Here is a 24,647-nt window from a genome sequence, read left to right as displayed (position 1 = left end):
TAGAGTTGTTGCATGAGTTTGGTATGCTTGGTTGTAAACCTGTTAAGACTCCTTTAGAAACAAATTTGGTTTTAAAAAGGGAGTCAGATTTGGATAAATCTGATTGTGTTGTTAATATAACTGAATTTCAAAAACTTATTGGAAAATTAATTTACTTGACAATGACACGTCCAGATATTTCATATGTTGTGCACATTTTGAGTCAATATATGCATAAACCTCATAATCTCATTTAAAAGTAGCATTTAGATTATTAAGGTATTTGAAGAATTGTCCAGGTAAGGGTGTACATATAACAAAGGATAACTCATTGAACATTACTGCTTATGTAGATGCAGATTGGGCTAAATGTTTGTTTAGTAGAAGGTCTGTTACTGGTTTTCTTGTGTATTTTGGAAATTCTCTTGTATCTTGGAAAAGTAAGAAACAAAGTACTGTTTTGCGTTCTTCAACTGAGTCTGAATATAGAGCATTGGGCTCTGTCGCTTGTGAAATAATCTGGATTTTAAAATTGTTGTTTGATTTTGGTATTAATGGTTTAACTCCAGTTAATGTTTTTTGTGATAATGAGTCAGCTATTAAATTAGCTTTAAATCCTGTATTTCATGAAAAAACTAAACATTTTGAAATAGATCTGCATTTTATTCGTGAAAAAATTGAAAAGGGTATTTTGAAAATAAATAAAATTAGTTCTTTAAATCAAAATGCAGATATTTTGACAAAGTCATTGAGTATTTCACAGCATGAATATATTTCTAATCGTTTGGGTATGATAGATGTTTTTAAAAGTTAATAAAATTTTGAATTAATGATCAGTTTGGGGGGGGGGGGGTGTTGAAATAAGTATCCGATATATCAAACTTGTCATTAATTCTTATGCAGGGTAAGTGGTGTATATTTGTATTTGTGTTGGGTGTGTTGTGTATTTATTGTGCAAGTAGCCGGGTTTACACGCGGGTTAATGGGTAGCTCCATGGAGCTGTGTACCCGAGGTATATATTGTGTTCTGTGTGTAGATGAAGTCAGTCAATAGATATTTTTCTTCATTTTTGGTTCTCTCTTCTCTCTCAAATTAGGGTTTTCTCCCAGTGTATTCATACTTAAATCTAGAAGATCTTTGTGTGTAAAATCTTCTTGAGATTCATGTAAATGTTTGAGTGTGAGTGAATTTTGTAGAGAGTTTTCTGATGTAAGTAAATGTTTGATCGAACTGGTTTATAGTGAATAAACTGTTCAAGTTGGGAATCGTTGGTGTTCTTTACTTTCTTTACAGAAAATGTGTTGACATGGCCCCAACAACCTTTACATCTATCGACATGTTCCCGTGTGTTTATCAAGTGAAGCGAATGATTTGGGTGAAGTGAATGTTGTAATTTGATAGGTAATTTGACACAGTATTTATGGAGAGTGAATGAACATCCATCTTTGCAACTATAGTATGGAAAGGAGAGGGGTCGTACACACCCCTGACATACCTCTATTAGATCACTACTACAAGACATGTTGTTTGCTTGGGCTTCAACGGTAAGGATTAATGGATGGTGATGACTCTAATGCTTAATCTTAGTTTTTTCATCATCAACTCGACTCATCTTTTCAAAATGTAGTAGTTTCAATGGATCTGTAAATGCATTTGACATGGGAAAATGCAGCAAACCTTTTACATCATCATCATCTCTGAAACCACATACTCTTGTTTAGAACTAGCGTTAAACACAAAAAAAAAAAAAAAAAAAAACAAAACAAAAAAAAAGTAAAGAAGCTTTACTTACGTTGCAGTAGAAGGAATTTCTGCATGCAAGGCACACTTTATATGAGCAAAATATCTACAATTTGCACATTGATACAACCATTCATTCCGCAAGATGTATTCGTTGCATATTTCACAATAATATGGGAAATTAAAGAATTTTTCAGAAAGTGAATAGACGAGAACAAGTGGGTGATTCGGGTGATGGGGCAGATGGATAGTAGAGGCTAAGGAAGCACAAGTCTTGTGGATCCAAAAGTCACAACTATCACACTCATAGAATAAGCCTTCATCCTTAGAATTGCAAGCATCACATCAGAATGCAGCAGGTCTTAATTGTAGGCTTAAAGTGTGGTGTGGATGGCCTTCGTGTTGAACCTTGATCTTTGCCTCCTCCTTGATTGCATCAGCTTCAGCCTTGAGAGAAATTATAGCAACACAACAATCGATGCAAGCTGCAAAGGTGTATTTATTATCCTTAATAAAGATATACGAAAACACTCCAGGTGTCTTTCGAATACGACACACGTCACATTGCCTTGATCTAGAATCTTTATTTTTCATATCAGTAAGTGTTAGAGGGTGATGATATATGGAAGGGTCGTTGAAAGTGGGTGGTAGTTGTGCACATGCTTTATGCAAAACGTAACGACATTTGGTACAAGCATATGCAAAACCACTTGATATGGGCTTGTCACATGCATTGCAGCCAATGACTTGTGGTTTTTTTATCACCACCATCAAAACTGACATCAACAATTGTCTTGAAGTTGATGAGCTTTAATGGATGGTTTTCATGACTAAAGTGATTAATCTCTTCCATATCTTATCTCTTTTTTGTATGGAAAATGACAATTATTTAACCCTTAAATTAATAGCAAATGAGGTAGAGGTAAAATACATTTTTAGATTGCTTTGATTCCAAGTATAGTTCTTAGAGTGCTGTTTACAACATTCTTTTCTCATATATCAAGTTAAAATTATCAAACATCTATTCTTTAAATTGTAATTTTCTTTCTATGTCACACAAAATGAATTGGATTCTTATTTTATCTTAATCAAGTTAAAATTACATTTTTAGATTGCTTTGATTCCAAGTATAGTTCTTAGAGTGCTGTTTACAACATTCTTTTCTCATATATCAAGCTAAAATTATCAAACATCTATTCTTTAAATTGGAATTTTCTTTCTATGTCACACAAAATGAATTGGATTCTTATTTTATCTTAATTCGTTGATTACTCTTTGAGCTTAATTTAAAATTGAAAACAAGAATTCGTTTAACACGTCTTGCCAATGCTTTTATTTTTTTATTAATAATGTTTTCACGAGGACTTGAATTGATCTGTATACAAGATTAGAAAAAAAAAATCACTTAGATAATTTGATTTTAGTGATGTTTTCATTTCAAAAATTACTCGTTTGGATTGACATATCTGATCCAAAATATGTTCATATTCATTTATGCATTAGACTATCATTTATTCTATAAATATATTAAATCGGTTATCAAGAGTCTATATTATTAGAGTACATAATATATTTTTTTAAGAATTTAGCTACACTACTTTAGTTAGCGTACTTTAAGTCGAATGAACTATCAAGCTACTATAGTGTAATTTCAAATATAGAACCATCTTACACGATTTGGATTGTTATAAATCTCAATCCTTTTACAAAGAAAGTTGGAGATCATATTATAGAAATGAGAGATATGATTTCTCATATCATAAAAAAGGTTTTCTAGTAGCTAGCCTTTCAAACAATGAACAATGATATATACCGGTGTAAATATGGTATTTGTAATTATATTAGAGATTATATTTGACAAATTTGAATAAATTAATTATTCAAATTGATGAAGTAAAAGCTCTATTGATTAGGGGAAAATGGTCAAAATCTGAATTAAAAGGGAGAAAACCATCTCACAACATGAACGTGGCAGCATCAGAAATGTTAAACTTCAACAAAGCAACATCGGGGGCAAGATAGTCAAAAGCTGACTCGAAAGGTGGAGGCCACCTCACAAGTCGGCTATGAAACTTTGAAGGGGAATAAACAACAAGACTTTGCTCAACAACAACACCAATTGAACACCACTAAAAATAGTTGTCACACCCCCAAACCAGAACGGCGGAAACGTTCGGGGGCGGAGGACGTCATATTCAATATCATAACAGTTTATAGAAAGGAAAGTACACACCACCATATATAAAGGTTTTTAAAAAAAATGTTTACATCGTTGTATTCATTACACGTTCAAAAGATAAATGCATAAATATCTTTCAAAAGAAGTAAATAATGCCAGCGTGTTATTCACCAAAAGTTGCTTTCCAAACCTGCTTAACGATTCCTTGAGAATACGAGTTATTTCAAAGAAAAAGTGTCAACAATTAAGTTGGTGAGTTCATAAGTGATTTAGAAACATTGAATGCCATTCCAAAAGCGAGTGTATATCTTCCAAGAAAATCCCATATTTCCTTATAAAAGTGTGAAATGCATGAGAATATTGGTATTGAAAAAAAACGTAGATAGTTGAAACAAGAAAATCCCTTATTTTCTTAATAGTTGTTTGTTTAATGTTCAAGGCTAACATTTTGAAGCAATCCACATGCTTTAGAAAAGTTTTAAACATAGATTTATATAATAAACCTATTAGAAGTTTTCAGCTTGTTAGATAATGAATAACCGTAGTAACTACTTATTCATTATTCAAAAGTACTATAGTAGTTGTATATCCGATGAGTTTTATAACCATACTGAACATAATATGCCTGTAGCGATGTTCTTCATGCGTCGTAGCGTTATGACAAACTGTCACCCCAAAAGACGGACTGTAGCTAATAGCCAGGGTGCGGGATCATGACTTCCCGTATAGATCTATACACATTTGACACGTTCTCCGAACGGGAGACTCTGGTTATAGACAGGACTTGTAGCGATACCTTTTATCTAAAAGGCAGTGTTTGAAGATATACACGTCTCATGGATTCTCAACTAAGTCTGTATTAAAGTGATAGTTTTGTATGCAAAGTTTATCCTTTTTCACAATGTTTGACCAACATAAATCACAAGTTTTTAGAATATATGAAATGGTTTAACAACGAAAGATATTTTGGTGTTACTAAATACTTTGTATAAATCTATTGCATGCAAAGTATAGCAAGAGTTTTCGCATAATAGAACTAAATCACAAGTGATTCATTTGATAGAAACGAGTAAATGAGATTTTTACGAAATACACGATAATAACGGTATGTTTACTTGTATTTGTAACGCCCGTGTTTCTAGGCTTTCCATTTTTAGCAATGTAATAGTCTAGGTTAACCATTGTAACCCCAATTTGAAATAATAAAATGTATTATTAGTGAATTTGTGTATTATGTGATTTATGTGTTTATTTGCTTAATTATGTGATGTAATTAAATTAAGAATAAAATAAGCGTCAAAATTAAAGTATGAGATAAGCCCGATATCTTTGCATAAAGCTGTAGTGGTTGAAACAAGGATTCTGGAGATATAAGGAATGCCAAAATCCGAGTTATAACGAAGAAGTTATGACCTGTCGAAGTTTCGCGGCAGAACCGGCACGACGCCGAGTGACGTAAAGTATGAATTTAAGTCAGAGCGATATTTAGCCTTAGCGATCTAAACGAAAGTCGTAGATTTCGTTAAACCGAGAGCGTGCGTAAAAGGAACGCCCAAATCTGACTTCGTATGATGAAGTTATGATTTTCTGAAGTTTCGACGTGGCAGTATGCAGCCCGAATACTCGATTTGAGATCGAGCGATTTCTAGCCGAAACAATCTAAATGAGAATCGAAGATCTCGTTGTTAGTAGCGAAACGATGAAAAGATAGGCGAGAACGGACGTCGGACGAAGAAGTTATGATTTTATAACGAAGTTTTCCTGTCCGAGCCTTCTAAAAATAATTAATAAAAATAAAAGTCAAAATTAGCCGATGGAGTCTAAACGAAAGTTGTAGAACGTAGTCTCACCTTCGTGTGGATATAAAGAACGTTGAAATCGAAGTCCGTATGAAGGAGATATGAATTTCTGAAGTTTAATAAAATATTTAATATTTATTTTTATTTTACTCCGATATTATCCGAAGAAAGGAGAGGCGGTCTATCCGAAGTACGCAACATGTACTGCTGTACGCCCCGCGTACAGCGAGGGGCACTCGAGTAATCCGAAGTCGTAAGCGATGACGTAGAGGGCCCGGTGACGTAAGCGCTGACGATCTGCGAAGCATTACGCCCCGCGTACCCCTGAAGTTATGCCCCGCGTAACCCCGAGGATCAGCCTATAAAAGGAGGTCCGAAGCAGCTTCTTTTCTTTTACAAATCCCTCATTCTCTCTAGCCCTTTCGCCTCGATTTGCGTGCCGATTGTACCCCGAAGCCCCGGTATTATTCCCGAGCCCCGAAGCGAGATCCGAAGCCCCGAGAATCCCGAAGAGCGTTATTCCCGAGCCGAAGCCCTGCCCGCGAGGAGCCGGTTTTTGTGAAGATCTTCCAGATCTACGGAGAGACGCTACTTCTATAAGCCGTCGTACTGTCGGATCATCTTCTGATCAAGTGAGTGTGTAGTTATTTTCTCTCCAACACAATATTATGAAGTATTTAATATAAAATACGTGCTACGTGTATATATTTTGTGGTTATATGTGTGAATGTATATTTTCTATGAAATACGTGTTATGTGTGTATGCCTCATCTGTTATGTGGAATATGTATTGATTAAAGCATGCTATACAGGTTTTTAAACAGTGTATATAAATGTATATTTTTATCTACTAATATGTTGGGTAGAACATGGGTAGATAATTGGTGTGAAATAAACAGATGAGAGGCCTCGGTGTTATTGGTGTTATTCTAGTCATTCAGCAGAGTATGGATGACGACCACGGACTATTGTAGACTGTCCTGTGGAACACTAGCAAGCTCATTACCTGTAGGTGTTGTGAACGACGTGTTCACCGGTGTACTCTATCCCCCACATGGTTGCCTTTAGGACACTTATTGTTGAGAAGCCCCTCTGCAGTAATGTCCGTCCCGATGAAAATCCTAAAATAAGTTCCTTATAATATACGTTATTTTTAGGAACGTAAGGTGAGGATAACGGGAATGGGTAATCGGGTTTATTGTTGATTGTTGTAATTAAATATAATTATTGTGGGTTTGAAAACCCTATATGCTCACCAGGCTCCTAAGTGTAACAGCCCGGAAATCCAGATATTGATATAATTATGATTTTGGGTGTTTTAAGAGGGGACTCGGCGAGTTGGAGCTCAGACTCGCCGAGTAGGATCGCAGATCTGGTCGCGGGTTCGCGACTGGACTCGACGAGTCCGGATATGGACTCGGCGAGTCCATGCTGTTTAGCGAAACCCTAACCGTTCAGGTTTGGGACGTATATGAGGGACTTTATGGCCGTCATTGTTCACTCTAGCCTTCTGAGAGAAACCCTAAATTGATTGTGAGCGTCTGGAGCAAGGTTGAAGGCCATTGTTGATTTTAGAAGAGTTATTGTGCAAGGAAGAGAAGGCTTGATTAAGGGAGCAACAAAGGAAGTCACGTTCTGAGGATTGGGGACACAGAGAGCACATTATTCAGGTAAGAATTCGAGTTATACTCTGCTATGTTGATGTGTATATGGATTAGGGTTTATGGAACCTTTTTGTGACTAGATTGAATGTTACCCTAGTCCCCCAAACGATTGGAACCCTGTATTGGGACCTTTGGAGGTCCAGAATGTCCCATGCCTGAGCATTTTGGGAATTGATGGAGGTTTTGGATTGGAATCCTTATGCCTTAGGTCAAAATGTAATTATGAGTCATGGAGTGTATTATGAGCACCGAAATGAGGACCTTATGTGATGAATCAGATTAGGAAGGCCAGACCTATGAATGGTCGGAGCAGTTCTGACCTTAGAAGGCAGTTTGAGCGGTTGCATGGCATGGACTCGCCGAGTCCGATGAACAGACTCGGCGAGTAGCTTGAAGATTAACTGGGACTCGTCGAGTTGTTCTTCAGACTCGGCGAGTTGAGTCGGGGTGGCCCCGCGATTCATCCAGGAGGAACTCGTCGAGTAAAAAGGGGATACTCGACGCGTAGAAAGGGAATCTTAAGGAATCGGTGGGTTAAGGGCGAGTGGACTCAGAGTCGTTGAACTCGGCGAGTCTTGGGGTGACTCGGCGAGTTAGATCGCGGGTTGAGTGAAGTTCTGGGTATGGGGACTCGGCAAGTCATAGGGTTGACTCGGCGAGTAGGGTCAGTCAGGGGTTGACCTTGACCTTGTCTCTGACCAAGGATTGACCAGTGGTTCCAGGGGTATTTTGGTAATTGTTGTTTATTGTTTGAGTTCAGTGCATTTGGTGGCTGTCCAGAGGTGGAGATCGTATCAGTGATCGGAGCAGCTTGAGCTATCTGTTCAGTCGGCAGTTTCGAGGTGAGTTATCCTCACTATATCGCTAGGGTTTATGGCACCAAGGCCGACCCTGTTTATCAGATGGAAATCCGGGTATTTGTAATTGTTATGATATAGGCCGGAAGGCATTACATGTTATGGGTCGTAAGGCTTTGCTATGTGGACCGGAAGGTCATGGCCTGGAAAGGCGTATGTATGCATTTAGTATGTTGACTGATTCGTAGGGTAATGTTATGCTAGTGACCGGCTAGACCGGTATCTTGCTTAGAGTAATGCTATGATATGTGATTTGTTGATCGATTGTTGTCTATGAACTACTATATGATTATTTGTTATGTTGTATATGCATTTTATGCTTATGGGCCGGAAGGCAATATGTTATGGGCCGGAAGGCAATATGTTATGGGCCGGAAGGCGATTATGTTGTGTAATGGACCGGAAAGTCGGCGTGGGTAGGACCGGAAGGTTTACCCAGAAGGGACGGAAGTCCCCTGAGACACATCGACCGGAAGGTCAAGGCCTGGAAAGGCGTATATGTGGTTGGTATTCTGGGGGTATCTCACTAAGCTTTCGGGCTTACAGTTGTGGTTTTATGTTTCAGGTTCTCAAGAGTCTGTGGAAAGGCAAAGGCGTGATCGTACCTTTCCTCGTGTTGGTGTTTTATGATATGAACCTGGGAAATTACTCTGTTTAATAATGTATTGAAAACCTTTTTGTAACAACATTAATAAAATGGATGATTTTGAAAAGTTTTAATTGTTTTGAAATTTTGGACGTTACAAGTTGGTATTAGAGCCTTGGTTTGAGTGAATTGGGGGAAACATTCGTGTGACTCTAGTCTCAAATCGAGGAGGATTTTAAAAAGAGAAATTAAAATGGTTTTCAAATTTAGTAAAAGGAGGACGCGGAGGTACGATCAGCCGGAGCCAGTAAGTAACCCCAAGATACCATACATGATATTTGCTTTATTGAGCTTGATAGAACAACATGCTAGAGTTAGGCTAGGGATCTTCAGGAATTCATGATAATGTTGCCTGATTTGTGATGCCTGTAGCCTAGGGTCCCTTATGGGATATTCTCAGTGTTCCTCTAGTGGTGAGGGTGATAGTTGTTATGCATGTTCTCTAGGGTATTGTGGTAGTACTTCATACAAATATGGGTAGGTGTGGAAGGTAGTATGAGACCGTACTACTGAAAGCACAGGACCCATACGCGTATCAGGGAAACCATGATCTCTAGGGTAGGGTTGCGAGAGTTGGATCCCAGGATTGTGGGAAGTGTCTGAGTTTGGTATGGTGTCTTCGGTATGGAGATTTCGAGGCATGATGATAGTGGATCCGGATCAGGATCAGGAGCTGGAGAGCGAGTCCCGGGTGGATCGGTGCTGTCGGAGGTTATCAATCAGACGAGCACGAGTGAGTTGGATGCGAGGATTCACAAGATCCTGCGTAATGGGGTTGCTGCATTGTTCGGGACTGAGTTGCCGGAATTGTTTGGGGTCGATCAAGACCGCCATGATTGAGTATTTGATGAGCGATATGCGGCTCTCGCAGAGACGGTTGCCGCGGCGGCTACAGCGGCTGTAGCAGTGGCAAGAGGAGGAGCTAGTCGGGGTTTTTAGTATCGGGACTTCTATTTTACGAAGCCTCCCACATTCGATAGAGTTCAGGACCCGATTGTTGCTATGAGATGGTTATCAGACGTGGAGGGATGTTTCTCCACGAGTTTATGCCCTGCTGATCAGAGGGTGAGGAGTGCTCTGAACCTATTGAGGCTCGGAGCGAAGGATTGGTGGAGATTGACTACGGGGTCATTTTCCGATGTGCAAAGGGCTGCAATTTCATGGGATCAATTCAGAGAGATGTTCAGTACTCGCTATGTTCCGCGGGATGAGAGGGAGGGATTGGCTCGGGAGTTCCCTGAGCTGAAGCAGGATTTGGAGTCGGTGACTGATATCACCAGGATGTTTACTGAGAGGGTGATGTTTTGCCCTGAGTTCGCTTCGGAGCAGGCTCAGATGTCCCGCTATCTGAGTATGCTCAAGGGGGATATCAGACAGTTCGTGTCTGCGCAGAGGTGCGAGACCTTGTTGGTGTTGCAGGAGGCCGCCATGCGGCGTGAGTTAGAGGTTGAGTTGCAGTTGCGTGAGCTGAGGCAGGCTCCGATACAGTCGCAGCCAGCACCGAAACGGTCCAGTACCGTTGATGTTAGAGTGGGGGATCGGAGCGGCCACACTTGTGGGAAGTGTGGGAGGGGTCACACCGGAGTTTGATGGTCCGGTGGTGCATGTCGCAAGTGCGGAAAGGAGAGGCACTATGCGCGGGATTGTCGACAGTCAGTGCCGATTCGGGACTTGAGGATTTGTTATCACTGTCGGCAGGTTGGACATTTGAGGGTCAACTGTCCACATCTTTCTGCAGGACCGGTGCAGGCTCTAGCACCGGCCACCTTGAGGAGTTCAGGAGGAGGACAGGATGGAGCGGAGCCCCAAGGGCTCAGGGTCGTGCTTATCAGCTTGCGGTAGAGGGAGACGGAGCAGTGCCGGAGGCAGCTGCAGGTATGATGCTTTCTTGATGTCTTGATTATCTTGCGTTGATTGTGGCGTATTGTTTGTGCTGGTATCTGGTGTGGATTTCGATGCGGTATTCGTTGTTTCGCGGGTTTGGCATGGTTATGGATTGGCGTTTTAGGTTTTCGCTTTGGCATTCGTTGTTCCCTGATGGTTTGGTATGGTTATAGTTTGGTGTTTTGGTGCCGGTAGCCTTGTGCGGTTTTCGATGCGGTATTCATCCTTTTGCAGGTTGTGGGTTTGGTTACGGGTTATTGTTTGGGAATTCCGTTGGTTATCATTCGTGAGGGTTGATAGTAGAGATGCGGCACTGGGTTGAATGTCGGGTAGCATCTGCAGTCGTGGAGTGGATAATTGAAAGACCGGATTCTTTTGAGCGGATTGATCAGGGAGGAGATGTGTTTTGCTGAGGGTTGCTTATGCTTGTGGGAAACAGTCAGTGTGTAAATGTTCTCTTTGTGCAGGATTGTTCTGAAAGGTCGTTAATGGCGAGCGGTGGCTGTTAGTCAGTGCTTTAAGTGGGGGAGAATTGGAGAATTCTCCGGGAGATCGATGAGTATGTGAGGGTGCTTAACTGTTGGGATTCAGCAGTGTTCTGTCAGCTCAGAGTATAGGCTGACAAGAGCGAGTGTCGGGTATGCGGGGCAGGATACAGACCTAGGGCATTTGATTGTGGAGGCCTGGGAGCAGGCCGGGATCAAGTTTGAGTAAGTAACCGGGGTTATGTGATCAGAGTATTTGTATGCTTGAGGTACGTGATGGGTTGTACTGCATTAATCCCACGAGATTTATGTTGTGCATGTTTCTAGAGTTGGAACCGGAAGGTTCCTAGAGTTAGAACCTGAGGGTTCACAGAGTATGGGTGTACGGACCCACAGAGATATAGCCCCGAGTGGCTAGTGTGTGTTATGAGAGTCGGTCCAGTCATGCTGGGGACTCTGATGGTATTGTTGGATCGGTTTGAAATTTCGGATTGTGTAGGTTGCAGTGTGATTACATTGGAAAGGTCTGGCCCCGGGTTAGTGATCTTGTTTAGCTGAGGCAGTGATTTTGATGAGTGGAGAGAGTGCATGAGATTGAGATCCCCTGCAATGAGAGCCAAAGTATGTGAATAGCGGTTACGCAAACAGGGTGGTGTCGCTTGGGGCGAGCACCGTGACACTGGTTGGAGTGGCATTATGGCCAAGAGGGTTCCTTGGAAAAGGAAAAGAGAAAGGTGTGTAACTCCGAAGGGGAGTGCAAGTTCATGAAAGTGAAAGATGCAGAGCAGAAGTTATGGTTAGAGTATTTCGAGTATGGCTTTGAGCATCGTGTTCGCGGAAGCGAAGTAGGAACCCATCCGGTTTGGGATGTCTGTCGAGGCTCAGAAGGGATGCAGGGGGAGAGAGAATCTTGACTTCTCAATGTGATTCTGATCAGGGTATAGGGTGGATATTAGTGGTTCATCCTGGGAGACGTTCGAGGATATCAGCAGTGTATCGGGTCTTCCAACCTGCGGGTGTTGGGGGCTAGCTCAGCAGATGTATGTGATTGCAAGAGGAGAACTCGTGAGAGTTGCTCTGAGAGTGAGAATGGGTCTCTCAGTCGGTCCGTTATGGACAAAGTGGGCTTTGGATTGGGGATCCGGTGGTTTCTGGTTTCCTAACCCTTATGGGTCGAGTGATTGTTGAGATTGAGAGTAGAGTTGCATCTTGGGTAATTCTCGGTTACAGAGAGTGATGGGTAGTACAGAGACCGTGCTTCAGTCGACAGAGCAGATTTAGCGGATTAGACAGAGGTTATTGACCGCCCAGAGCCGACAGGAAAAGTTATGTAGACAGACGCCGGTCCGAGCTTGAGTTTCAGGTTGGTGACTTCGTACTCCTGAAGGCCACTCCTTGGAGAGGAGTGTTTCGATTCAGGAATAGGGGCAAGTTGGGTCCCCGGTATATTGGGCCTTTTCATGTGATTGTAAGGATAGACCAGGTAGCCTATCATTTGGAGTTGCCCACAGATTTGAGACAAATCCACGACATTTTTCATGTGTCGCAATTGAGAAAGTATATAGCCGATGAGTCGGCAGTGGTCCCATTAGAAGACATTCAGGTGGATGCGAGCCTGAATTATGCCGAGAGACCAGTGGTCATCAGAAATCGGAAGATCGAGGTTCTGAGGTATAAGGAAATACCTCTGGTGTTGGTTCAGTGGCAGCACCGGAGGGGATCGGAAATGAACTGTGAGCTGGAACGTGAGATGTGGGAGTAGCATCCGGGGCTATTTTCAGAGTGAGACTTCGAGGGCGAAGTCTAGTCCTAGTGGGGGAGAGTTGTAATAGCCCGGAAATCTAGATATTGATATAATTATGATTTTGGGTGTTTTAAAAGGGGACTCGGCGATTTGGAGCTCAGACTCGCCGAGTAGGATCGCAGATCTGGTCGCGGGTTCGCGACTGGACTCGACGAGTCCGGATATGGACTCGGCGAGTCCACGCTGTTTAGCGAAACCCTAACCGTTCAGGTTTGGGACGTATATGAGGGACTTTATGGCCGTCATTGTTCACTCTAGCCTTCTGAGAGAAACCCTAAATTGATTGTGAGCGTCTGGAGCAAGGTTGAAGGCCATTGTTGATTTTAGAAGAGTTATTGTGCAAGGAAGAGAAGGCTTGATTAAGGGAGCAACAAAGGAAGTCACGTTCTGAGGATTGGGGACACAGAGAGCACATTATTCAGGTAAGAATTCGAGTTATACTCTGCTATGTTGATGTGTATATGGATTAGGGTTTATGGAACCTTTTTGTGACTAGATTGAATGTTACCCTAGTCCCCCAAACGATTGGAACCCTGTATTGGGACCTTTGGAGGTCCAGAATGTCCCATGCCTGAGCATTTCGGGAATTGATGAAGGTTTTGGATTGGAATCCTTATGCCTTAGGTCAAAATGTAATTTATGAGTCATGGAGTGTATTATGAGCACCGAAATGAGGACCTTATGTGATGAATCAGATTAGGAAGGCCAGACCTATGAATGGTTGGAGCAGTTCTGACCTTAGAAGGCAGTTTGAGCGGTTGCATGGCATGGACTCGCCGAGTCCGATGAACAGACTCGGCGAGTAGCTTGAAGATTAACTGGGACTCGTCGAGTTGTTCTTCAGACTCGGCGAGTTGAGTCGGGGTGGCCCCGCGATTCATCCAGGAGGAACTCGTCGAGTAAAAAGGGGATACTCGACGCGTAGAAAGGGAATCTTAAGGAATCGGTGGGTTAAGGGCGAGTGGACTCAGAGTCGTTGAACTCGGCGAGTCTTGGGGTGACTCGGCGAGTTAGATCGCGGGTTGAGTGAAGTTCTGGGTATGGGGACTCGGCAAGTCATAGGGTTGACTCGGCGAGTAGGGTCAGTCAGGGGTTGACCTTGACCTTGTCTCTGACCAAGGATTGACCAGTGGTTCCAGGGGTATTTTGGTAATTGTTGTTTATTGTTTGAGTTCAGTGCATTTGGTGGATGTCCAGAGGTGGAGATCGTATCAGTGATCGGAGCAGCTTGAGCTATCTGTTCAGTCGGCAGTTTCGAGGTGAGTTATCCTCACTATATCGCTAGGGTTTATGGCACCAAGGCCGACCCTGTTTATCGGATGGAAATCCGGGTATTTGTCATTGTTATGATATAGGCCGGAAGGCATTACATGTTATGGGCCGTAAGGCTTTGCTATGTGGACCGGAAGGTCATGGCCTGGAAAGGCGTATGTATGCATTTAGTATGTTGACTGATTCGTAGGGTAATGTTATGCTAGTGACCGGCTAGACCGGTATCTTGCTTAGAGTAATGCTATGATATGTGATCTGTTGATCGATTGTTGTCTATGAACTGCTATATGATTATTTGTTATGTTGTATATGCATTTTATGCTTATGGGCCGGAAGGCAATATGTTATGGGCCGGAAGGCGATTATGTTGTGTAATGGACCGGAAGGTCGGCGTGGGTAGGACCGGAAGGTTTACCCAGCAGGGACGGAAGTCCCGTGAGACACATGGACCGGAAGGTCAGGGCCTGGAAAGGCGTATATGTGGTTGGTATTCTGGGGGTATCTCACTAAGCTTTCGGGCTTACAGTTGTGGTTTTATGTTTCAGGTTCTCAAGAGTCTGTGGCATGGCAAAGGCGTGATCGTACCGTTCCTCGTGTTGGTGTTTTATGATATGAACCTGGGAAATTACTCTGTTTAATAATGTATTGAAAACCTTTTTGTAACAACGTTAATAAAATGGATGATTTTGAAAAGTTTTAATTGCTTTGAAATTTTGGACGTTACACCAAGCCTGACCCACTCAGTCGAATTGTTTTACAGGAAGTGGCGCAAGAGCTTAAGATGGGCGAATCATCAAGTTATTTTTGTTTACAAGTCTGCATATGTATATATTTGTTTAAAGACTTGTAATGTAATCGTTTATGCTTTGTGATCTGTATCGGAACATGACATCCCGACTTTTGATTATGAAATGAAATCATATTTCTATATGAAATGTTTTGATAAATATCTATCTTATCATGTTTTGTTTTTGGGAATAAATTCCGCATCTCTTTTAAAAATCAAATGGATTTACTCTGAAAATGTTTTAAAAAGCATAAATGCAATCGGTCTTTTCTGGCCGAGATTTTGGGGATGTCACAGTTGGTATCAGAGCATTAGTTTAAGCGAACTAGGAAATTGTAGGATTTCTATATTTAAACTTAGTATGCAAAGTGGAGATTGTGAGATGTGTGTCTGATAAATTTTAGACACGAGCACTAGTTTATTTTAGGAAGGTTGCCTAAAATGCTTTTATGTGCTAAATGTTATATGTTTCCATATATGATATTATTTGTTCGGATCTACGGTTTGTTGCCAACCGGATCTGAAGGTTTATGTGTTTAGCATTCTAAGCGTATGTATACGATATTAGAACTAGCATGTAATCGTTTGGAGTAATAAGGTGAAATTATTCGGTGTGTTGATCAAAAATGGTGAGAACAAGAAGCGGAGTTGGAAATGCTGATGAAAACAGGAATCAACCGCCTGTAAATCAACAAGTACCTGTTGTAGCTGATGCACCTGAGCCGATAACAATGGCTGGTGTACAAATGATGATTCAAATGATGTTGGATCGTCAGATGGAAGAAACAAGACGCCTGCTTAGGCAGCATCGTGAAGAACCGTCAATTCAAGCGGAAGAGCCCGAGGAGAATGGAGGGAAATCTGGAGGAGAAAACTTTAGTGGGATTATTGGTCAAGACGAACAACCAGTGGTTAGACGCAATAACCAGTATGGAGGAAATGATGGTCGTGGGTGCAAGTACAAGGATTTCATGGCATCCAAACCACCATGTCTATTCGGAAGCCCGACGCCGGTGCAAGTTATGGACTAGGTCTCCGAAATGGAGACTATGTTTGAAAGTTGCGAATGCAGCAACAGGCAGAAGACCGCTCTCGCGATCCCTCTGCTAAAATCTAGTGTGTTGAGTTGGTGGAAGCTGTTAGTTGACTCTACGCCCAAGGGAGAAGCAAGCAAAATGTCTTGGGAAGACTTTGTGGAACAACTAAAAATGCAATACTGCTCCGAGCAGGACCTTCTGGAAATCAGTAATGAGTTTCAGAATTTGAAGAAAGGGAAATTGAGCGTTACTGAATACGCTGCAAGTTTCACAGAAAAGATGAAGTTTATCCCATATTTGGTGCCTACAGAACTCTCTAAGGTCAACAAGTTCGCCCTTGGACTACCAGCGGACTATGGTCCAATGGTTAAGCAAGCAACCACATTGAAAGCCGCCATCTGGGCTGCTAGAAATGTTGAGACCCAGATCAGGGAAAAAGGTCTGGAAAGGTCAGAGGTTGGCGAGAAAAGGAAAATCGATGGATTTTCAGGGTCCATCAAGAAAAGTAAATTCTCGAAGTCTAGTTCGAGGGGAAGCGGAGGAAAGGTATAAGCGAAATGGCGTGACAAGTGCAAGAAGAAGCATTATGGGAAGTGTGGCGGGGAAACCACATGCTTCAAATGTGGAAAGCTAGGGCATTATGCCAACGACTGCACCTTCACCAAGAATGTTTGTTATGGTTGTGGTGAAGAGGGGCACATCTCAAGGGATTGTCCGAAAAAGAAGGAAGCAGCAAGACCCAACATTCCGCCAAAGCCAAAGGCGAGAGCATTCCAGATGACACTGGAAGCTGCTAAAGATGAAGCTGATGTCGCTTCAGGTACCTTTCTCGTTAATAAATTACCTGCCCAAATTTTATTTGATTCTGGAGCCAACTACTCCTTTATATCGCATGAATTTGGTAGAAAACTAGCTTTGCCTATTGATAGACTAGATAATGCTTTATTAGTCGAAGTTGCTAGTGGAAAGTTTGTACCTGTTAGCTATTGTATGAAAAACATCTTAATTGACTTGAATGGGAATAAGTTCCACGAGGAATTATTGCCTATCGAACTTAACGGTTTCGACATCGTTTTGGGAATGGATTGGCTTAGCGCCAATGATGCTGAAATTTTATGCAAGAAGAAAATAGTGAAAGTGAATCCACTTGGGAAGGAATCGTTTATGGTGTACGGAGATAAACGCAGAGTAAACTCTGGAATCATTTCTCTAATGAAAGCCAGAAAATGTTTGACCAAGGGGTGTACATCATACTTAGCATTTGTGATCGATGCTAAGAAGGAAAAGAAGGTGATGCAAAATATTCCTGTTGTGTGTGATTATCCGGAAGTATTTCCCGAAGATCTTCCTGGATAACCGCCCGATCGACAAGTAGAATTTCGTATCGACTTGTTGCCTGGAACAACGCCAATTGCAAAAGCACCTTATCGATTAGCACCGACGGAGATGAAGGAGCTAATGATGCAACTTCAGGAGTTATTGGACAAAGGTTTCATTAGACCTAGTTCATCACCCTGGGGAGCTCCGGTGTTATTCGTAAAGAAGAAAGATGGAAGCATGAGGATGTGCATTGATTACCGAGAGCTGAATAAGGCAACAATAAAGAATCGATATCCGTTGCCGAGGATTGATGACCTATTCGATCAACTACAAGGTTCAAGTTATTTCTCAAAGATCGACTTGAGGTCAGGATATCATCAGCTGAAAGTAAGGGAGCATGATATAGAGAAAACTGCATTCAGAACACGATATGGACACTACGAGTTCTTGGTTATGTCGTTTGGACTAACCAATGCTCCGGCAGCATTCATGGATTTGATGAACAGAGTTTGTAATCCGTTCCTTGATAAATCTGTGATAGTGTTCATAGATGACATTCTGATTTATTCAAAAAGCCAAGAGGAGCATGGCAGACACTTACGAGAAGTGTTAGAAGTCTTGAAGAAGGAGAAGTTGTATGCGAAATTCTCCAAATGTGATTTCTGGATTCGTGAAGTCCAATTTTTGGGTCACGTGGTCAACCAAGAAGGGATAATGGTTGATCCAGCGAAGATCGAAGCTGTGATGAAGTGGGAACAACCGAAAAGTCCCACGGAGATCCGAAGCTTTTTGGGATTAGCCGGATATTACCGAAGGTTTATCCAAGGCTTTTCTTCGATCGCTAGTCCATTAACAGCTTTGACCCACAAAGGAGCTACTTATGCTTGGAGTGATAAGCATAAAGAAGCGTTCGAGAGAATAAAGAAGAAACTATGCGAGGCACCGATACTTTCTCTACCCGATGGGGTTGAAGACTTCGCTGTTTATAGCGATGCGTCTGGGGTTGGATTGGGTTGCGTTTTGACCCAAAGGGATAAGGTGATCGCATATGCGTCTCGACAGCTGAAAGAGCACGAAAAGAACTACCCGACTCATGATTTAGAGTTGGCAGCGGTAGTTTTCGCACCGAAAATATGGAGGCATTACCTCTATGGCACGAAGTGCAAAATTTTCACTGATCATAAGAGTCTCCAATATCTCTTTAGTCAGAAAGAATTGAATATGAGGCAACGACGCTGGCTGGAATTACTTAAGGACTACGACTGTGAGATACTTTACCACCCCGATAAGGCCAATATTGTTGCTGATGCTCTCAGTCGGAAGGTCAATCTTGAAAAGAAAAGGCCAAGAGCGTTGAGAATTGAAGTTGTCTCGACTATTTTGGAAAGTATAAAGAAAGCTCAAAGCGAAGCTTCTAAGAAAAATGACCGAAAGGAGGAACGTTTGGGCAAAACGTTGGTGTTCGGTGTAAACAGTCATGGACTGAAGGTGTTCCAAGATCGGATTTGGATACTGTGACATCCCCAAAATCTCGGCCAGAAAAGACCGATTTTCATTTATGCTTTTAAATATTTTCAGAGTAAATCCTTTTGATTTGAAAGAGTTGCGGAATTTGTTCCCAAAAACAAAACATGATAAAACATTGTTTACCGAAGCATTTCATAAAAGAAATGTATTTTCATTATAATCAAAACTCGGGGTGTCATGTTCCGATACAGACCAATAAGCATAAACGAATACATTACAAGTCATATAACAAATATAAACATATGCAGACTTGTAAACAAAACAACTTGATGGTTCATCCATCTCATGCCCTTCCGCCACTACTTGTAATACAATTTAAAACTGAGTGGGTCAGGCTTGGGAGCCTGGTGAGCATATAGGGTTTTCAACCCACAATAAATATCATATTTAATTTTCACCAACCAACAATAACCTAATTACCCATTCCCGTTATTCTCGCCTTAATGTCCCTAAAACAACTAACATAAGGGACCCAGTCTAAGAATATTTCATCGGGGCGACAACACATGCTTCGGGGGTACCTCAGCAATATAAGTCAAATAAGGCAACCATGAGGGGGATGGAGTATAACGAATGAACACCCAAGTTCATTAACACCTACAGGTGGTGAACCTGCTAATGTTTCCACAAGACTGTCTAGAATAGCCAGTGGTCGTCATCTAAACTCTGCTAGATGACTCAATCAAACAACAACGAGGCCTCTCATCTGTTTATTACACACCAACTGTCTACCCATGTTCTACCCAACATATTAGTAGATAAAAATATACATTTGTATACATAGTTTAAAAACCTGTATAGCATGCTTTAATCAACACATATATGACATAACAGATGAGGCACAACACACATAACACATATCTCATAAAGAAATAAGCAGGTCTGTAAGATAGAAGAGAGTGAATACTCATTCACACATAACACAACCAAATATATACACATAGCACGTATTTTTATATAAAATACTTCGTATTATTGTATTAGAAGAAAATAACTACACACTCACTTGATCAGAAGACGATCGGACAGCACTACGGCTTATAAAAGTAGTAATCCACAGCAGATCTGGAAGATCTTCACAAAAATCGAACTTCTCACGGGCAGAGCTTCGACTCGGGAACCGCACTTCTCTGGATCTTCGGGGTCTCGGGACTTGCCTCGGGGCTAGAGTATGATACCGGGACTTCGGGATAGCTTCGGCACGAAAAACGATGCAAAAGACTAGAGAGAAGAGAAGAAATTGAACAACAAAGAAGGCTGTCTTCGGATCCTTTATATAGAGGCTGGAGCCTCGGAGTACGCGGGGCGTACGCCTGTACGCGGGGCGTACAGGGCTCCGAAATCGTCATTGCATGCGTCATCCGAAGCGTCAACACTACCGGAGTACGCGGGGCGTTCTCGCGTATGCGGGGCGTACCTCGGGTCAGACGGGTGACTCGGCTTCGGATAATACCTCCGAATTTTGAATTAAATTTAAATACCAAATGGTTAATAAACTTCAGAAATTCATAACTTCTTCATACGAACTCCGTTTTCGACGTTCTTTATATCCACGCGAAGGTGAGACCATGCTCTACGACTTTCGTTTAGACTCCGTCGGCTAATTTTGACTTTATTTTTATTAATTATTTTTAATAGGCCGCGACAGAAACTTTCGTTATAAATTCATAACTTCTTCGTTTGACGTCCGTTCTCGCCTAACTTTTTATCGTTTCAATACCAACAATGAGATCTTCGATTCTCATTTAGATTGCTTCGGCTAACAACTGCTCGATCTCAAATCGAGTAAAACAGGCTGTATATCGCTAAGCCGGAACTTCGATAAATCATAACTTCCTCATACGAAGTCAGATTTGGGCGTTCTATATATATTCGGAAACCCCGTTTCAATTACTACAACATTAACCAAAGATATTAAGTTTATTTTACACTTAAATTTTGACGCTTATTTTTATTCTTAATTAATCAAACCACATAATTAAGCAATTAAGCACAAAACACATAATACTCAAATAATACAATTTTATTATTATTTCAAAACGGGTTACAAAGGTTAACCTAGACTATTACATTGCTAAAAGTGGCAAGCCCGGAAACACAGGCGTTACAATTCTCCCCACCTTAGAATGATTCCGTCCCCGGAATCACACATCAACAAACAAATGCGGATAGCGACTCAACATGTCACTCTCCGTCTCCCAGGTGAGATTCGGCCCATTCGTGTGTTTCCATCGGACAAGCACTAACCCAACCATTTTGTGTCGCAACTTCTTAGTCTTTCGGTCAACAATTGCCTATGGTTCTTCAATCAACCTTTTGTTCTCATCAATTCTCAATTCAGAAATTGGAATTATATCGGGAACTTCTCCCGTGAACTTCCTCAAATAACACACATGAAAAGTGTTGTGAATTCCATTCAGTTATTCAGGTAATTCGAGCTTGTAAGCTTGGTTTCCAATCCTCTGAAGGACTTTAAATGGTCCAATAAACCTTGGACTCAACTTTCCCCCTTTTCCAAATCTTATAAGTCCCTTCCACGGCGAGACTTTAAGCAAAACCGAATCTCCAACCTCAAAAGTCATCGGTCTTCGCTTCTTGTCAGCATAGCTCTTTTGACGATCTTGAGCTGCTAACATTCTTTCCCTAATTATTTTCAACTTTTCAGCAGTTTGATGAACCATCTCCGGTCCCATAAACTGCTTTTCCCCAGCCTCAAGCCAACAAGACGGCGTACGACACTTCTGTCCATACAAAGCTTGAAAAGGTGCCATCTTAATGCTCGAGTGAAAACTATTATTATAGGAAAATTCTACCAACGGTAAATGTTCATCCCAATTACCTAGGAATTCCAAGGTACATGCTCTCAGCATATCTTCAAGTGTTTGTATTTTTCTTTCACTCTGACCATCAGTCTGCGGATGGTAAGCTGTGCTTAAACATAACTTGGTACCCATTTCCTCTTGTAGACTTTTCCAAAACCTTGAGTTGAAACGGCTATCAGGATCCGATACAATCGTTAACGGAACACCGTGAAGCCTCACAATTTCCTTTACGTAAGAATTCGCAAGCTTTTCCATAGACCATTTCTCCCTGGCCGCTATGAAATGCGCACTCTTAGTGAATCGATCAACGACCACCCAAATCATGTCGTGACCATTCTTTGTTCTGGGCAGTTTAGTGACAAAATCCATAGCAATGTCTTCCCACTTACCCATAGGCACAGGCAAAGGTTCTAAACTCCCGTACGGTTTCTGATGTTGTGTCTTGACTCTCGCACAAGTCACACACTCGGCCACATACTTTGCAACATCAAGCTTCATCGTCGGCCACCAGTAGTAGGGTTTCAGGTCCCTATACATTTTAGTGCTACCTGGATGAAGTGAGTACATGGTTTTATGAGCTTCTTCCATCAGAAGATCCCTAATTCCACCTGACTTAGGTACCCAAATACGATCTTGGAATACCTTCAGTCCATGACCGTTAGTACCAAACACCAACGTTTTACCCAAACGTTCCTCCTTTCGGTCATTTTTCTCAGAAGCTTCCTCTTGAGCTTTCTTTATACTTTCCACAATAGTCGAGACAACTTCAATTCTCAACGCTCTTGGCCTCTTCCTTTCAAGATTGACCTTCCGACTGAGAGCATCAGCAACAACATTAGCTTTACCGGGGTGGTAAAGTATCTCGCAGTCGTAGTCTTTAAGTAATTCTAGCCAGCGTCGTTGCCTCATATTCAATTCCTTCTGATTAAAGAGGTATTGGAGACTCTTATGATCAGTGAAAAGTTTGCACTTCGTGCCATAGAGGTAATGCCTCCATATTTTCAGAGCGAAAACTACCGCTGCCAACTCCAAATCATGAGTCGGGTAATTCTTTTCGTGCTCTTTCAGCTGTCGAGACGCATATGCTATCACCTTTTCTCTTTGGGTCAAAACACAACCCAATCCAACACCAGACGCATTGCTATAAACAGCGAAGTCTTCAACTCCATCGGGTAGAGAAAGTATCGGTGCCTCGCATAACTTCTTCTTTAACTTCTCGAATGCTTCTTTATGCTTCTCACTCCAAGCATAAGTAGCTCCTTTGTGGGTCAAAGCTGTTAATGGAGTAGCAATCGAAGAAAAACCTTGGATAAACCTTCGGTAATATCTGGCTAATCCTAAAAAGCTTCGAATCTCCGTGGGACTTTTCGGTTGTTCCCACTTCATCACAGCTTCGATCTTCGCTGGATCAACCATTATCCCTTCTTGGTTGACCACGTGACCCAAGAATTGGACTTCACGAATCCAAAAATCACATTTGGAGAACTTCGCATACAGCTTCTCCTGCTTCAAAACTTCTAACACTTCTCGCAAGTGCCTGCCATGCTCCTCCTGGCTTTTCGAGTAAATCAGAATGTCGTCTATGAACACTATCACAGATTTATCAACGAACGGATTACAAACCCTGTTCATCAAATCCATGAATGCTGCCGGAGCATTGGTTAGTCCAAACGACATAACCAAGAACTCGTAGTGTCCATATCTAGTTCTGAATGCAGTCTTCTCGATATCTTGCTCTCTTACTTTCAGCTGATGATATCCTGACCTTAGATCGATCTTCGAGAAATAGCTCGAACCTTGCAACTGATCAAACAGGTCATCAATCCTCGGCAACGGATATCTATTCTTTATTGTTGCCTTGTTCAGCTCTCTGTAATCGATGCACATTCTCATACTTCCATCTTTCTTCTTCACAAATAACACCGGAGCTCCCCAGGGCGATGAACTAGGTCTAATGAAACCTTTGTCCAATAACTCCTGAAGTTGCATCATTAGCTCCTTCATCTCCGTCGGTGCTAATCGATAAGGTGCTTTTGCTATTGGTGTGGTTCCTGGTAACAAGTCTATTCTGAACTCTACTTGTCTATTAGGTGGTAATCCAGGAAGATCTTCGGGAAATACTTCCGGATAATCACATACCACTGGAATACTCTGCATCACCTTCTTTTCTTTCTTAGCATCAATCACGAATGCTAAATATGATATACATCCCTTGGTCAAACACTTTCTGGCTTTCATTAGAGAAATGATCCCAGAATTCACTCGCCGTTTGTCCCCATACACCATAAACGAATCTTTTCCAGGCGGGTTTACTTTAACTATCTTTTTCTTGCACAAAATTTCGGCATCATTGGCGCTAAGCCAATCCATTCCCAACACGATGTCGAAACCATTTAGTTCGATAGGCAATAATTCCTCGTGAAACTTATTCCCATTCATATCAATTAAGATGCTTTTCATACGATGATTAATAGGTACAAACTTGCCACTAGCTACTTCGACTAATAAAGCATCATCTAGTCTATCAACAGGCAAAGCTAGCTTTCTACCAAACTCATGCAAAATAAAGGAGTAGTTGGCTCCAGAATCAAACAAAATTTGAGCAGGTAAATCATTTACGAGAAAGGTACCTGAAGCGACATCAGCTTCATCTTTAGCAGCCTCAAGTGTCATCTGGAAGGCTCTTGCCTTCGGCTTTGGTGGAATGTTGGGCCTAGCTGCCTCCTTCTTCTTCGGACAGTCTTTCAAAATATGCCCCTCTTCATTACACCCAAAACACATCCTTTTGTTGTTCGGACATTCATTGGCAAAATGTCCAACCTTTCCACACTTGTAGCAGGTCAC

General features: G+C 41.7%; 1 pseudogene; it reads right to left on the bottom strand.

Moving 5' to 3' along the window:
- Positions 1–1,505: 1,505 nt before the first annotated feature.
- Positions 1,506–2,592, bottom strand: LOC128126726 (uncharacterized; annotated as a pseudogene).
- Positions 2,593–24,647: the final 22,055 nt, after the last annotated feature.

Source organism: Lactuca sativa, chromosome 6 (genome assembly GCF_002870075.4).
Source record: "Lactuca sativa cultivar Salinas chromosome 6, Lsat_Salinas_v11, whole genome shotgun sequence".
NCBI classification, from domain to species: Eukaryota; Viridiplantae; Streptophyta; class Magnoliopsida; order Asterales; family Asteraceae; genus Lactuca; species Lactuca sativa.
The sequence above is the reverse complement of the archived record's forward strand: the minus strand, read 5'-3'. Positions and strand labels throughout refer to the sequence as shown.